This window comes from Anas acuta, chromosome 4 (assembly GCF_963932015.1).
Source record: "Anas acuta chromosome 4, bAnaAcu1.1, whole genome shotgun sequence".
Taxonomy (NCBI): domain Eukaryota; kingdom Metazoa; phylum Chordata; class Aves; order Anseriformes; family Anatidae; genus Anas; species Anas acuta.
In genome coordinates this window covers 6608581-6626186 of record NC_088982.1, presented here as the reverse complement: position 1 = coordinate 6626186, position 17606 = coordinate 6608581, and the positions used below count along the sequence as shown (strand labels likewise).

The 17606-nt window shown below is 39.5% G+C and overlaps 1 long non-coding RNA gene across 1 annotated transcript in view; it reads left to right on the top strand.

Moving 5' to 3' along the window:
* The first annotated feature begins 8873 nt into the window (after window positions 1-8873).
* Window positions 8874-17606, top strand: part of LOC137855484 (uncharacterized) — a 50385-nt gene continuing 41652 nt past the window's right edge. Inside the window, exons 1-2 of the long non-coding RNA XR_011095754.1 lie at window positions 8874-9613; window positions 14348-14635. This is a non-coding gene — a long non-coding RNA (uncharacterized lncRNA). The remainder of the gene's footprint in view (window positions 9614-14347; window positions 14636-17606) is intronic.

Below are 17606 nucleotides of genomic sequence, written 5' to 3'. Positions count from 1 at the left end.
TCTTATCTAGCTATCAGACATAAAACTCCTTCATTTTTGCTGAGACCTCTGTGCTTCTTGCTGCTCTCCCACATTCCCTGGGAGCATTTCCCAGCTGTTCAGAAACAAGGTACCACTTCCTGCTAAACTGACCTTGGTAAAAAATATCTTCTGAGAAAAATGAGCTGCTCAGCCCCAACGAGCCCCCTTGTCTGAATCTTTATTGCACTTAGGAAGTGGCAGGATTTTGGAAGGAAAGGGTCTTTTGCCGGTGTGTGGTTGCAGCTTAATGTGCTACGTCTGAAATAAAACACCGAGGGAAGATTTCTTTCCACTGTCTCATTGTGGAGGATGGGCATTTGAAAAAGCTAAAGACAATACTGAGATTAGGCTGCTGTTGTTTCAGCTCAGTGGCAGACGTTGAAGCTTTGGCTGGAAGCCCATCGACAGGACCAGATGTTTTAGTCTTGCGCTTCCTTTGCAATGGGAAATAATGAAAACTGAGCCCTGCAAATGAAACGGGACTTTGCTGATTTAATTTGTTTGTTGTGTCATTGTGATTCATATCATCGGAAAATCTCTCTTCCGTGGGTTGAGACCAGCACAGCAGAAGCTTGTAAGGGAGCTGTTAATGGGGTTTCACAGGGTGCTCTCCCATCTTATTTTCACTTCTCATGTGTCATCTTTAGTAGCTCCTACCTTGAGAGACCTGCAGGAATTCATCAATTTTCCAAAGGCAGGTGCTTTCTGAGAATGCATTTGTCATGCTGAGTGAGATATGACCCTTTCCCTTTTTACAAACCTGTCCACAGGAGCTCATGGAGAACTTGAATTCAAACTCAAGCACATTGCTGAGAGAAGCTGATCACCTTCCCAGAGTGCTGCCCCATGTCTGACATGGAGCATCACTGGGCACCTGGATCTTGCTTCACACATTTTAGCTCGGATTTATCCTACCTGGCTTTCCAGAGGCACCTTGTCCTTGCCTTGGGCGTCTTCTCTACACCATGCAGAGACACGTGCCTTCAGGAGTGATTCAAAACTTTTGAGGGGGTGATATTCTTTTGGAAGTGTCCATCTCCATGTTGGCTATGAAAGGGGGTGGGCAGCTTCTGAGCATCTCCATGAAGACAGTTCTCAACAAAATAGGGCTGATCCTTTTTTTTTTTTTTTCTTTTTTTTTTTTTTTCCCCCTGCATCTGGATGTAAATAGCTTGTTTTATTCTGCAGACTGTGCTCTAGTACACTGGGTATTTCCATAAAGTGACTAACAGACTTCTCAGTAGGATGAGAAGCTACAAGCAGTAGGCTTAATGTCTTTCTCTTCAAATGCTGACAAACATAAAGGTGCTAAAGGTAGTTGAAAATAGCGTTGGCTGTACAAAAATGTCAAAGTAAAATCCCCACATTTTCCCTCAGAAAAGCATTTATAGGTTGTTGTGACATACTGAGCATTGCTGAAATTAAACTTGGAAGGACCCATCATGACCACCTTGTTTGATATGTCTAAACTACTTTTTTTCCAGAGGCTTCAGCACTGGAATAGACCCACAGTGAGAGCATCAATGATGACACTTCCAGACCCTCCGTCCCATCAGCCTGAGGCAGTCTGTGACCCACAAAAGTCCTCTACAAACTCAGAAATTCATCACAAAGTTCTCATGCATCCTGGAGTAACAATGGCAAATGAAAGATTTGGGGCCATCATAAATAAATGAAAAGTAAGATAAAACAAACAAACAAACAAACAAAAACTGATGACACAGGACAAGAGAAAAAATTGTATTAAAACTTCATTTTTAGTGTCAGTCAAGGGAATTTCCTTTAAAAATCATCATTGGAAACAAGACATAATAATATATATATGGTTTTCTCACTGAGAAAGGCAACTTATCATTTCTTTCTTTCTTTCTTTCTTTCTTTCTTTCTTTCTTTCTTTCTTTCTTTCTTTCTTTCTGCTTTGTTTATTTTAATGACACATATGTAGTTTTACTTTTATTTCACTATGTGTTAAAAAAGTTTTAAATGAAGCATATTGCTTAGAAAGCCAAACCGTTATAGATTGTACTATCAGAACAGAATAAAAAAATGCAGCACTTCACTGTTAAACATAGTTGGAAACATGTATCTACTTAACAGAGTTGAATAATATCCTAAAAATATGCTTCAGAATATCCAAAATACTAAAATCTCAAAATAGAGGCAATAAAAGGTAACAGATTTGAAAGAGGGAAAAAGCTGAAAATGAAAACCAGAAATGAAAGTCTACAATAACAATATATGACTATCCACAAAGCCAAGCTCTGGCAAATATTAACCAGTTTGCTGTAGCAGGCTGCCACTTCTGATCCTAAGCTCGGTAGCTTAGACAAGTTATTGGAAGGTATGCTCCGATTAGGGTCTGTTTTATGGTAGATGTGAATAACAGGATTTTTAGCTCAGTTCCTGTAAAACTTCTGCTGACTTCAGTAGCCGCAGAGTTCAGAACAGAGGCTTCTGAAAATCCCACACAAAGGGTTTTGTGCCTGCGCCTCCTAGGTTACAACTGATATTTTGAAGCAGACAATGCTGAAAACAAACAGAATCAGAGAGGGTTTGGAGTTCCCCTGTTCTTCATGCGGCAGGGAAGCGAGTTCCATTAAATTACAGCAAATAGTCCTTAGGGTTAAAGAACACAGGATGCAAATTCTTCCATTAACTGTGTTAATGGAAGTGTATTATAAGAGTGTAAATGTGCATGATGATTATACTCCTCTTTCTGTTTGCTTGCTTTCCTAAACACTCATGCCTGCCTGGATTTTGCTTCTCAGAGATCCTGAATCTCTGTGAAGTCCCATTATGTCCAATGAGAAATACCACGGTTGAAGGGGTTTTTGCTCCAGGGTGTCAACACAAGGGCCCTTAGCTGGAAGCAATTTGTGGCCAACGGCATAATAAAAATAAATTAATAATAGATATCAGCACAGAGGGCGGTAAACAGCATCGTTCATTTCATGGGGCATTTGGGGAAAGCTGTGAAAGGAGGCTAGAGAGGAGAGACTGATTAATCAGCCTTGCTGTTGCATATTTTAAGGCAAGAAGTTATTGTTCCTCCTCTGCACTTTGATATGACTGAGCCACTAACTTCTACACACAGCCAAATGCTGTGTGTAGAATTGTTTGTATGAGGCCATCAGCATCTGACAGACACTTCAGGAGATGGGAACCCACCGTTTCCTTTGGCAATTTTTTTCCTCAAACTCTCCCACTCTGCTAGACAGTCATGCCATATTTCTCGTTAGGATGTCTTTAATTCAGTCTTTTTTGTGCTATTTTAAGAAATCTTTTGATATCTGATATATACCATCTTTGAAGAAACAGTATAGTCTTTTTGACACTGAAATCATATCTCCGCTTGATGTTTTTGAGCACTTTAGAAGAGCAAATGCCTGAAATTTCTCTGTAAGGCACATTTTTGCAGTTCTCCAACCATCAAGAACTGTTTGTAGCTCTGTGCTCTGAATTTCTGTGAATCTAATACTGAAAATGTGCCTAAAATGTGGCGGTATACCTCATATAATATTGCTCTTTTATATATACAGACACATACATGAACTAATCGAAAAATAGCAAACTAAGTCACAGCATGTGGTAAGGACATAAAGAAAAAAGGTACAGCTTTGTACCTATAAAAGCTTACAAATTAACTCTCTAGCCATAGAAGACATTTTTTCTTCCATCTAAATCTAGTAGAACTGGAAAAAAAGCATGGAACACTGTTCTTTGTTACAGAAATGAAAAAAAAAAAAAAGAAGATTGTCACATTCTTTTCCTTCAACAGTTTAGGTACGTTTATGACTTGCATCTTTCCACTCTTCTTCTCCCCAAGCAATTTATTTAAATGACATTTTGGCAGCTTGTGGTATAATCAAACGTTTTATTCAAATGTCTGACAAACAGTTGGGAGAAAATGTGCCATTGTTAAATATTTTGTATGCTAATGTTTTCCTGAAGAGCTGGGCACCTGCCTGCTGGAGTCCTCTGTGATTCCCAGGAGATGTGCACAAACACAGAAGTCAGACTGCTGATCAAGCAACATTTAAATAACAGAAATAAAATCCTCATTCTTTCTCATCACATTTCAAAGAAATAAAGAAGGCCATAAAACTGTCCTCATCACAGTATGCTAACCCCATGTGTGGGAACATTATGCTTCTTCTTACACTCAGTATGGGTTAGAACATTACTGAAAATTGCAAAGCCATTTACATCCTGTCTGGCAAACAAAATGCTGCATTTTTCTTCTTAATGTAATCTGAAACATTCCGAAACACAGACAAATATAATGGAAACACTGACAAGCCTTTACTCACAGTGTCACTGAGACATCACCAATGATTTAACTACAACTACAAGCTATTAAGAATGCTGCTTCTAATAATTTCTCATGGCATGGTATCTCTATAACACTACACATGGAGACAGACTGTCCTGTGTAAAATTTTATCCCTACTAAGTGCATGTCAAGATGAAAGGCATTTCTTCTGTGCACCACTGTAAGAGGGGTGTAAACTCCAAGGTTCTTCTGGGCAATCAGAGGAGCAGTGCGATTGAATGACTTTACCTCCATAAAAAGCTTTAATAAGGCAGATATTGGAATACTCTGTCTGTTTCTGGCATCTGAACTTTAGTAAAGAAGTTATCAGACAGGACAGAGGTCGGGGAAAAAAAAAAAAAGATTTCATTGCATCAAAATTTACTTCATGGCCAAATAAAATAATGTGTAATGAGAGATTTATGAAGCAAGTTCTTAGGAAGAAGTCTGAATAAAAAGGTCAAGAGATGACTCAGTTTCAGTCCATATGTAATAATAGAGAGAGAACACAGAGAAAGAACTGAGACCAATGGTCCCTCCATTCTTATGGACAGAGGCATAGTCAAATTGCAGCCAGACACATTTTTAGGGAAGAAAAATTAAACTAAGCCTAGATAAGGACAAGCCATGTTGTCACCATGGAGAGATTTCCCAGAATACTGCTACCTTAGAGGGGTTGCTCTGTGCTCTAGACACAGCCTATGTTTGCTCTGATGTATTGCACGTGAGGGAGAACACTTAGAGGGGACTAAGACCTCAGCCATCCTAAAAGTCCTCTTGTTGCCATTGGATATATTTATGTGGAATCAGGACCCATGCTTTCAACACTGACAACCAAATATCACGCACCAAATATAGTGCATATCCATCTTTTTCATGCCTATCAATTATGTAATTGAAATGAACACTTGCAGAAATATATTAGTTTTATAAATCTGATCCATGCTTCAGTCCACAGAAAAAGGCGCTGTCTGTTAGAGACTGCTTTATGAAAATGTGGACACGTGTGTGTAACTTGGCTGCAAGATCACTAAGGCGTTGATACAATAACCACTATAAATATTTGAAAGGTGTCAACATCAAGGTCTAGATTTTACCCACAGATGCCAGCACAATGTTTCCATTGATTAGCTGTTCTGTAATATAAGCCTGTGTATGGAAAACGTATATTAAAAGGAGTCTTATGTAGATCATGCCAGGATTTCACTTCCCCTGCTTTTGTTGTATCAGTCTGAGCTGACTAAACCCACTGGAAGCTTGCAGATGTTTTTATTGCAAGTTAGAATCAGGAGCTTATTGTAAAAAAGAAAAAATATTCTGGACTGAGAGATACTGAGAAAAGCATCATTATTTGGGTCTATGATTTCCTGGATAATATTCTCTTTTGATTACCAGGTCAGTAAGCAGCTTTAACAAACATAAAACTCATTCAGGCTGTTAGTGTTCCTCTTACGTGAATACTGAATTGGAGGTTATACTCTGCAGTGAGCTGCTTGCATTGTAGGTATGCTCAAAGCCCTTCTCAGAAGAACACTGATTAATTCATATTTTTGTTTTTATTCATGCATTTAAGCTTGGTTTGTTCTGACAGGCTGTGCACATTTGTAACACGCATATGTCCAAAAAGTCACCTGTCACATTTATGGCAGGAGTGGGAGCTGAGATCAGATCTTATGTGTCTGCAGTCTTATGTTCCAGCTCGATAAAGTAGTTGGCACGTGCTAGTTTTATGTTGGAAAAGAGTCCTGTTAACTTCTGTCCTGTTAGTCCTGTTAACTTCCTGAGGCTAATTCAGTGCATCTAATGCCATATCTAATCAAAATGGATCTTCATCTGTGTTGTTAATTACTCACACAACTCTTTAGCATTCATAAAAAATAAGAAAGCATTTTCCATGGAAAACAATTTACATGTGCATAATTAACTTAGCTTTTGTTATAAAAGATTTGGTCAGAGAAATTTGCATGAGATAAAACTTGGCTAAGATAGTTCTCAAAATGAACACATTTCTAAAAGGATGGTCAGTTACTTGCATATCAGAAGAAAATTATTAAAATATTACAAAAGAATTAAAACATTTGATTTGGAAAATTGGAAATGGAACCTACTGACTTTTTCTTTTGATATATTTTTTGTATTTTTTTAACTTGCATACAAGTGGCCTCTAAAAATTAAAATCAAATGATTTTATTTTAAAATTGAAATATTTTGGTGAACTAGAAAATCTGTATTTGTGATAATCTTAAAAAATTTGTGAGTTTGCTCTGATTTGTGCAGAAGCATGCCTAGCATTTCCAAGCTCCTCCAGAAAGCTGAAGTTCAGTGCTTTTGCTTCCATGCAGCTTTATTACAAAATAACTTAGCAAAGCCCAGAGAGAGGAACCAACACATTTTTCAGTTCAGTTTCTGCTTGAAATAAGCCATGGCTGAAGCTTTTCCAGGTCAATTCCACAAATGTTTAGAATAATGACTATGATTAAAAAAAGAAAAAAGTAAGAAAAAAAAGGCAAACCAGTTTTTGCTTTAAGCCCCCTCCCTAAAGAAAATCATTAAAAACACATTAATAATTTTACTGCTATCAGCCAACAATGATCTGCACCTAATGTTATGAAACTTTTTAGGCTGAACTAAGCCCATTCTGCTTCTTTAATTTTTTCAGCATCGAAATTACATCTTCAAAATGAAAATATAAAAGGGCTGGTTGCTTTGGTGGTTTTTGTTTGTTTGCTTGTTAGTTTTGGCTTTCCCTTTTGTCTTCTTTTACAGTAATTACAGTACCCACAGATTATACCCAACAGAATTAATGTCCTGGTTTTACATACACAGGAAGTATTCCATATAAGCATTTAATTAGGTTGCTAATAGTCAAAAGGTGGTTAATATTTACCCTGTAGATGACAAGCTTCCTTTGTTCCCGAGACCTTGATGTGAAAATCATTTTGATCCCATTGAAAATAACGGTAGTGATATTTTTTAATGGTATTGGCAGAGAGACAGAATACAGTAGGTGCCCTTTTATTGAGCCGTGTCTCACTGGTGAGTAACAGGGTTGCACGTAGCAAGGGACTGTGTTGGGCTTATCCTGGACAATGTCAAGTGCTGTAGGAACAGCTGAGGAACCCATGGGCTGTGATCGGTGCCTGTGGGTGGATGCAGAACAAGAACTGCACAGCTGCAAACCTAAAACTCCCTCAGATCAGTAGTAGGCTTTAATTTTACAGTCTCTTTTTTGAAATGTTATTTCTCCATTAGCAAGGAAACCCTTCCCTCTGCTAGCCTCCGTGTGATACCAGGTGGTACCACATGAAAGAAAACTCCTTGTAGGTCCCCAGTGGTCTCTGTGTTCTCAGATGCAGGACACAAACAGCTTTTGGCATTTTTATGTGTGCTGTGTGTCCTTGTAGGTTGCTGCCCATGGTAGTTCTTCACCTTCCCATAAAGAACAGAGCTTCCTGGGCATTGTGCACGTGTTGTAGGAGTGAGAGAGCATTACCATTAGGCACTTCTGCAGCACCTGCACCCAGCAGAGATTTCCTTCAAAACCTGTGAGCTCTCACACTAGTGGGGACCATGGTTCTGGTCCTACCATATCACCAGAGACTGTTGTACCCACACATCTGGGATGCCACACTCCTGGGGCTGTTTATTCACTGTGACCTTAGGAGCTGCAGAAGCTGTAGATCCTCTGAGATGTGTGAAGGGCTGGTGTTATGTTCTATACTCATATTTAGTCCAAAAGATGGTAGAAGACCTTTCCTACTCAGTAGAGCAATGAGAACAGTGCTCTAGTTGGAATAAAATAGATAAAAGGTGGAAACAGTGCAAATGGGGCACAAGTGGCAGGAGAGGATAATATGCATGACAAAATCTGTGACAAAAGGTGACTGGACTCAGTGAAGGACAAATTCCCTTACAAAATTAGGATTACCAGGTGGACATCTCTTTTACAACTGGCTGCAGGGGCAGAAATCTCTGATGGGTGTTGTCAGGGCAGTAATGCTGAGGTGATGCCACTTCCAACCATGGCTGAGTACAAACCTAAGTGTGGTACTATCATTCACATTTTTTAAGGACTTGAATGCACTAATTCCAGATTTCTTTCTAGATTTTCAAACTTTCTTTCTAAATCTCTGCATACCACAGCAGGTAACTGGAAATGATGCCACTCACAGCACAGAACATTTAGCATTCACTCTCTCTGCCCTGAGCACATCTGGTAGGCAACCAAGGTCTTATAAACAGAAATACTTTCGGAGCAGATTATTCACCTCTGTCCAAAAAGGAAAGATTAAATATGTACTTAAAATGCTATTTTTCTGATAGCATTTTTTTTTCTCAGCTTAAACTCCACAGCTAAAGGTGGTATATTCTTTTAATAAGCACAAGGACTGGGCAAACTTGTTCCAAGGAGTGATAAATCCTGGCAATAGTTATCATTCCAGGGAAGGAACCCAGACCTTGCTGTACTCCAAAGGAACAGAAATAGCAGAGACACTGGAAAATGGTGTAGGAGAAAATACTTATTGCTGCCTTGGGGGAGAGGGGAAGGTGGCCTCTTAAATCCCTTCCTACACTGTATTTCTGTGACTCATCCAGACCTGCCTTCAATGGGCTGTTGCACTACCACATTGTTAGTTTAACTTCTTTGTATCCTGAATAGCCAGTGGGTCGGTAAAAGAAGTTCTTTGTGCCTTTGGTGGGAGAGAATGGCACGAGGGTTGTTCTTGGATGAGGCCCAGGGTAAGTGTGGGGTGAGGAGGGAGTGAAAAAAAAAATCCCCAGAAAAGGGAAAAGAAAAGTGTCTGTTTCACAAAGCCTGACCTTCAGCAGAACTGCCGTTTCCTGAAGCTGCACAAAATGTACCAAGCAGCAGCATTCACAGGCCTGGCAAAGCTGGAAGGAGCCAGACATTGGCAGTGCCACAGAGCTGGCTTCTCCTCAGCAATCGCAGCATCCCTTGGTCCCAGGGGAAAGCTGATGGGCAGCCAAGCCAATGAGTACCTGATTTTGTCTTTACCTGATCCTGTAGAAGAGCAGCACAGGCTGAGCAGCAGTGCTTGGCTTGGCTTGAACTGGAAGGAGGAGCCACGTGCAATAAGCACTGCCTTTCACACGAGAATCTGAAATGGCAGCATTTCCAGCAGCTGTGTTTGCTTTGAAATGTACTGTAAACAGGCTAGCTAGTTGCTGAATAAATCTTACCCTATCTAAATACTACAGCTCCTGATGAGGTGGAAGAATGGCGAGCCCTTGGAGAGTTGTTTGGACTTTCCTTCTCTGGTAAGCTTTCTGTTCTTTGGTGCTTCATGGGTAAATGTGCTGCTGAAGAGAAAGAAATGGGTCAAATTGCTTGAAGTATAGAGAAGATCTGGGGTTATTCCAATAAGAACTGCCAAGTCAGATGGGGACCATCTTTCTGTAACGGCGTCCAAGTGGTAAATAGTCAGGGAGAAGCTTTATCAGTTCAGAATAAAATTATTCTCGCTGCCTCAAGGAACAATGCATTTATTTGGGTCAGTGATGACTCTGCTAATAATGGACAATGTTGGGAAGGAAAGGTGGGAGTGAATGGCTACATGCCATGTTCCAGCAGCCTTTCTTCTGTGCCAACAACAGACAATAGGGGATTTTTATCACCATCAGTTTTCATGGAAAACTTCAAGGAGTGTATTTTATACAAGATAGAAACAAGTCCTGAAATTTCATAGAAATTGAAAGATTCATGGCTGAAAGTGAACTTGGGTTATAATTACAGGAGAAACATTATCCCCAGAAAGACAATGGAGCTGGCAGCCATGGCATCTTGAGGGCTGTTAGGTTTTTCCTCTTACAGACACTGGGCACAGGAACATGCTAAAGCAAGAATCTGAGTGGAATATTATCAAAAAGATCTCTCCTTTCTTCCTCTGAATGCTTCACAAAAATGTGTTGCTTTTTTACATACAAACAAGAAAGTGAGAGAGGGATGCAGGCCTCACCTACCCGAGTGGTTGAAGGTGCTGAACAGTGAGGTCCCACCAGAATGTGTCCACATTCCAGATCTGACTCAGAAAGAAACAAAACAAAACAAAAAATCACCACACACAAATTCCCAATGACTTACAAGACAAAGCAAACAGAGAATAGCTCAGATGTCTTCCACGTTCTGTGTTTTTTCTTTTAGTGTGAATCCTACATTTTTCCATGGCTCAAAATAATGGTGAACATCTGCTTGGCTAAGATATCTGGGACACTGCAGAAAAGAGGGAAACATCTTGAGAGGCGTCATACTCTACATCAATCATGAGTGTAGCGTTGCTATGTTGTGCTTATTTAGTTTATGCCAAACTTCTCACCAAAATCCTCCAGAAATTGAATGGATACACCCAAAATGTGGGAAGCTTTCCCAGCTGCCGGGTCTTGGGCTGCACTAACTACATCCTCACTACGCATTAGGAAGAGACATGGGTGCACACTTGTCTGACCATCTGCCCTGGTTTCCAGATGAGGGTAATATGGATAATTAGGCAACCCAGCATGGCAAAATGCTGCAGAGCTCACCCTGCCTGCAGCTGAGACACAGCCAAACTCAGCACAGACAGAGACTAGTAAATTGTCTCTGGCACAGAAATGCTAATTGTTATGAGCACCAAAAAAAATTGGTGTATTTGTAAATAACATATGGGAATATGCCTGGTCCTTCCTCTGCTCCTTTCTCCAATAAAAATAAAAGAGAGTTCTCTCTTCAATTAAAGACTTAATGAGCTGTTTCCTGAGCAGGAAGACTGTATAGATGGATCTTTTGCCTCATGACTTCGGGAGATCTAGACAAAAGAAACTAGATGACAGCAAAATTTATTTTGCTGTTTGTTTTCGAAGTGCGTTGAATTGTTAGGATTACGTTAACGCAACAGTATTGGGCCATTCAGTCAGTTTTGTTGTCTTGGCTTTAGTCTGAACAGCTTTAGTCTTCTGCAGCTAATAAGTCATATGTCAAGTGGATGGTTTGGCCAAAGCTATTAATGGGTTGAAAAATGTACAAGAAGAAGTAGAGAAGGTGGTCAGTAGTGCACAGACAAGGGCATGCCAATGACACAGGGAAGATTTGAGTGTAGACCTTACTTTCTTCTTGACCATATAACTCTTGCTCTATTGCAACACAGGTTCAACAGAACAGAGAATCCATGATCTCTTTTTCTCTGTCAGCCAGGCTAGTCTGTATCTTGACAACTCTGGAGAAGAGCTAAGAATTTTGGTGAAAAAAATAAATTTCATAAAGTAAAACATAACCTCTGCCATGGGCGGACTGCTGAGTTTTTTTCTTAGAGATACTCATTTTAGTGCTTACCCAGAGTTGGTTGACTCCTAAGTCAGAAGAGATCACCCAGACTCAACTCATAGGGAGAGGAGTTCAAACACATGTGTATATATTTAACACCTCCTAAGGAACTGCTCTAGGCAGTTCCTTACTCTGTATGTCAGTCTTCTGGGTTTCTAAATGATCAGTGGTTGTATTCTGAATTGGTCTGTGAAGCCCCAGTGTTCATTAATGGGGTTTCCATTATCCACATTTGAGTTTCATAACCCTTTAGTCCACCTGATCTGTGCAAAGTGATGTGACAATATCTGGTCTCCTCGGGTACTCAGGCAGGGACTCTGAGCTGTGCTTTTGTCCCTGCAAAATGCACTATCTTTGCCTGAACACTGCATTATAGCTGATATATATATATATATATATATATATATACACACACACACACACATATATATACATGTATATATATATGTATATATTTTAGCCAGATAAGCCAGTCTGGAAACAAACAGCTCAGTATCCTTCATCCTGGCTAGGTCCCCCCACTACTCTACAATTTCACACTAAGGAGACCCAGTGCCAGGGGCTGGGCGAAGCAGATCAGTCTTTGCCCTGACTGCAGTTTCAGGCTGCTCCCACCATTTAGCCCTGCTGGCTGAGCAGCCAAATCATAAATCACATTTTGATGTGGCTTTCATCTCCAAAACACATCATAAACATTAATCTTAACATCCCTGTTAAGTACCAGTAGGTTCAATGGTCAAAATTTAATAACTTGCAGACATTGTATTATCCAAGACAGCAGTTTCCCACTGTGCAAATCTGAAAATAACCCAGCACATAGACAATGATTTACTGCATCAGTTTTACCTTTTGAGGCAGATCTTGACAAATGTCTTGGGACATGCATCAGTTTGGTGGCAGCATTCAGAATTCTGTCCCATGTCCAGAGTATTAAAACCAGGTACTCAGTTACATGAAAGCTGAACTGGTAAGAAAATAATAACCAAAAAAAAAAAAAAAAAAAAAAAGATACTTATTAACTATGTGGGTAGAATAGATTTTGTTCATGATTTAACTAGCAATAATAATAATAATAATAATAATAATAATAAATCCACTGATTTCATGCAGTTTAATACACAGAAAAGCAGTGACTTTTTCATGACTAAAGGAAAGCCATAACAGCAGAGGTCACTCTGGTTAAGTGTAGCTAAATGCCAGCGTTCAGGCTGGTTATCCAGTATGGTTGAAGTCTGATTTAAGGCAAATCAGGTCCATGTGCAGCAATGCTCTGTAATGGAGGAGAGACCAGATATTTCTCTGAAAACAAAATACATATACATTTTGATGCAACATGGAGAAGCCCATCCTGAACAAAAGCCCACAAAAAAAAAAAAAAAAAAAAAAAAAAAAAGGTGGGGTTCTAGCACTTGCTGGATTACAAACCATTAGCCAGCTGGATATTGTGCACATCAAGCTAGTCTGCTGCTCTGAAAATATGATTCTTTGATCCCAGTCCTAGCAATACTGTTGGGCCTCTGCTGTACAATGAGCTTGAGGTCAATAAAACATTTTTCAGTTGTGGTGGAAGCATTTAAGCTGGAATTTGTTAAATCGGGGCACAATTCCATGGGTAGAAATTGAACTCTACTTGTGACATTTTCTCTCTTATTGCACTTTAAAATATAAAACTGTGCAGGTTTTTACTTCCATTAAAAACAAATTGCCAGATTTAGCATTTTGTTACTTTGAAGTCCTTCTTTTATTCTGTCCCAAAGGGCTTTAACTTTCAGACATGGTTATCCTTAAAAATATATTTAAATGTTGGTTTTGAGACCTTACAAAGGATATGGCATTGGTGAAATTCCGGATGGAATGACTTTCTCAAGGGCAACAGTCAGGGAACAGCAAAATATCTCCACTTTTCTTCCACCCCCACATTTCCCTTCACTTTTCGGTGTATTTAATTGGTCTTTCTACCTCCTGTACTATGTTTAATGTTGAACTTTAATGTAAGCATTTCTTAGTATTAGTTTCTATTAAAACTTTTAACAGAGGATTCACTCATTCCCAGCAGCAACACCTGTGGCTGCTTCTTTGCAAACATAACCATAATTACTTTCAGAGCAATGTTCCTAAAAGATAGACAAGACAGACAAGCCTTTATGGATCAAAGTGTGATTTGCAGTGGATAAGAACAGTGAAATCACTGTGAGCCCCACAGGAATGTGAAAACTACTCTGCTATCTCTGGATGCTGGTTGATAGCTTTAGGGAGAAGGCTGTTGAGGAAGTCTCCTCAGAGCAGCCAGCAGACTTGTTATATCTTTACATCAGATGGAGAGCTGCAGCATTCTCCAATGTGGGAAAAGTGCACAGGGAGAAACAGGAGCAGAGAATCCAAGGGAACTCTACAGACCTTCCACCTTCTTGGTCAGTCACGGGAGAGGCCACAGACATGGCTGTCACTGCAGTAGCCCTGGAATCCATGTGAAAAACATTTATTACTCCAAGGAGATCCACACAGCAGTCTGCCATGTTGTGGCTCTTCCTTTCCCCCCTCCTTGAAAATATGAGGTCTCCAAATCATAGTCCAGCTCCTTCTATTTCTTTAGAAGACACAGGACCAAAGCTGAAGATGGTGCTGATCATCACCTTTCTTGTATTATTCTCCAACTTCAGAGAAGGGAATAATCCACTATTCTGTACTTCTTATAGGTTATCCTGGCCTAGCCCCAATGTTCTTGCTTCTCTTTGGAAGTGTGAATATTGACTGTCATGGAAATGGCCAACCGAAATGCAACTGGAATATATGCGCTGGTGAGCCAAGGCATGTCCTTCTGCATGGCCTGGAAAATCTCTAGCACCATTGATGACATGACCATAAAGCCAGTGAGAGGAGACAGGAACTGCCATGCACCTCTGGAGTATTTCACAATGATCAGCTCCAAGCAAAGCCCTCCCTTGCAGAGAACTAAGTGCCTGTGCCCATTGGAAGACAACCTGGTAGGAAACTTAAGTGAAAAATTCTTACCACCGCCTTGCTTTCCATTTGAGTTTTCCTGACAGCCCTTAAATCTTTGGGGGAAAGCTGTAAACTTTCTTTAGAATGATTTGTTCAGTGATGGTCAAACCTTAGTGTCTCTTTGCAGAGAGTTATCATCTTCTATGCAGTATTTCTAGGAAAAAAAATATATATAATCACTTCAACACAGGAGAAGAAACATTTATATATGGATATAATTTCTCTTTCTTTTAAGATGAAATAAAGTCATAGCGGTATAAAATTTAAAATTATTTTAAATTCCCTCAGGTAACATTTTAGAGGGGAATGACTTTGCCTGTTGCCAGTTCTCAGCTGTGAGATGTCTTTACTGACTTACAGTGTATTAACATATTTTTTGTTCTTTCAGAACTAAAATTTTCCATTAACTGAAACTAACCTCCAATTCAGAGAGCACGAGCTCTGCTGCTCCAGCTTGCTAAATCAAATTTATTTTGCAAACTCAAAAGTCATGTGTAATCTCCTCCTTTATCAAATTTTTCTTTCTCTTTTTCTCTCTCTCAATAAAGCCCTAACAGGCCCATACATATGGCAATAAACCCATACAGGCTTTGCATCATTTGACACGTACAAGGTGACACTTTTAGAACTGTCTCTTTTTCCTAAGAGGTCCTTCAAAGTCCAGACTGTTCTGAGACTTCATGTAAAGTTTACAGCAAAAGTAAATATGCCACTAAATATGCCATACCTGATAGGTCAATGATTTTGGGGGAGCAGAAAGGTCTTGCTCATGGTGTTTTCTCTTGCTTGAATTCTTGTTCTGAGATATCACAGACCCCAGGGGCCCCATTTGAACGTGAAGCTTCAAGTTTTGCAAACCCATTGTGATACTAAATATGGAAGAAGTGCTAGAGCAAGAGTCAGTTTAAAACTGTGCAGAAGTAATTTAGCAAAGAAGGCTAACATTATTCATACTGTACACTGTACAAAGACCCTTTATGGCCTTCATAGAAGGTGCAATGTCATTATTACCAATATTTTTCTTTTACTTGGGCATCTGCAATGCATCTCTTCTGTGTGCTGTAGACAGTACAAAGGTTTGCTGTGCTGCCAGTTTGCTCACGTCTTTCCTCTGCTGACAAACATCCAGTGCCTTTGGTCTTTTCGAATTGACCCACCACAACTGTGTAATGATTGGAATGAGATTTTCATGCTTAAATAAGGGTTTGAGACATTGAGCAATGTAAAAAATTAGAAGAGTAAGAGATCTGAATGCCACGGAGTGTACGAGAGGCTGAACGAAAGACAGAAGGTGGAGTGCAGATATTTGAGAGGTGAGAGTTCAAAAAAGCATCTGGGAAAGAGAACAAAACTTCAGAGTTTTCCACTCAAAATAGATGCTCAAGAAACTATATGGGACGTAGTAAGCAGGAAAGGATTCTTTGTTATAGAATTGTTTGATGTGGATGGAGTTGCACCTGAAGGCTTGGAAATAGTGGTCTCCCTGTTAAGTACCAGAAGCAGATAAACCCCTGGGAAAGCCAAAGGCTGTTGTACCAAAACAAAGGAGATCACCAGGAACAATCGATGCTCATTAATGGACATACTGTCATATCAGAACTACATTGCATGACAGGATATCTCCTGCATCTCTCTGAGGTCTGCTATGGTGACCAAAATGTTCTCAGTGTGACCAGCTACTGGTTCGAAAGAAGGCAGAGCTATGGCTCTGCTTTTACCAGGTCTATTTTGGGTGCCCTGCTCCGAATAATATTATAAATTATATAAAATAATACCATCTTGTTAGTCTTCCTTTCTGTCCATGCTGCATTCAATAACCATGCTTACTTAAATAGTTTGGTATGTAGATTGAGTAGATTTGTAGATTTGTTTGTTTGTTTTCTGAAAAATGCTCCCTAAACTTGTTATTAACACCCAGGATACATATTCACAGTAGTTTTTTTCACTGTCCAGGAAAAAGTTATATTAAACTGCCCTTTAAGAGTGAAAGAACTAGAGTGAGAGCACTTAAGAACAATTTTATTCAAGAAAATTGACTTTTGCATCTTGCCAAGGGTAATATGCGTGTGTTCAAAAAAAAAAGTTCAAATGAGTCTTCTTGACAGCAAAAGCAAATGCAGTTATTGTTATGAAGAATTGCACCAGGATTCAGCTGCAACAGTTTAGAGAAATGACAGTGAGTCAGTCTCAAGGAAACCAATTTGAATGAAGTTAGGGTTTTATAGAGCTACACACTGGTCCTTATCATTCAGGGTATTATAATCAGACAAGGAAATGACAAGCCCTTTCATGTTGATCTTATAAAAACTCTTGGGTAACAGTTGTGTTGGTTGGGTGACTATCCAAGGAACAGCAACAGTCAAGATTACTCCCCCTCTCTAAGTCATAATTGGTGCAGAAAAACTCCTGGCAACTCTATAAGGTATTTGTGGAAAAAAAAAAAAAAAAGAAAAAAAAAAAAAAGAAAAAGATGCCAACCCTAGCATAGTTTGTGTCTATTCTAGATGGTCTCAGCATGCTGAGGAATACAATCAAAATAGCTACCTTACAATACCACTGCTTGTCCCAAGCCTTTGACAAAAGTGTAACACAAATGTCCTAAGGAGTACTCAGGGAGGCCAGAAATCTCCTAGCAACCAGCAGGGCAAAAGCTCACTTGATCTTGATTTTCATACAGAATACAAAAGTGCTATCTCATGATCCTTCTGACTTTTTGTATTACTGCCAATCTTTTCGGTGAGAGAAATGAAGAAAATGGTAATGCTAATCTTTCATTGCTGAGTCCTCAGTTACCATTATTCACCATCCAGAATGAGTAATATTTTAGACTACTGACAACACTCCCCATCAAAAAGCATTAACTGGCTGTCAAGAAACTCCAAAACCTTCTGATTCACAATTGCCATCTCAGAAAGCATGAAGAAAAGGCTCTGATTTATTACCAACCTTAAA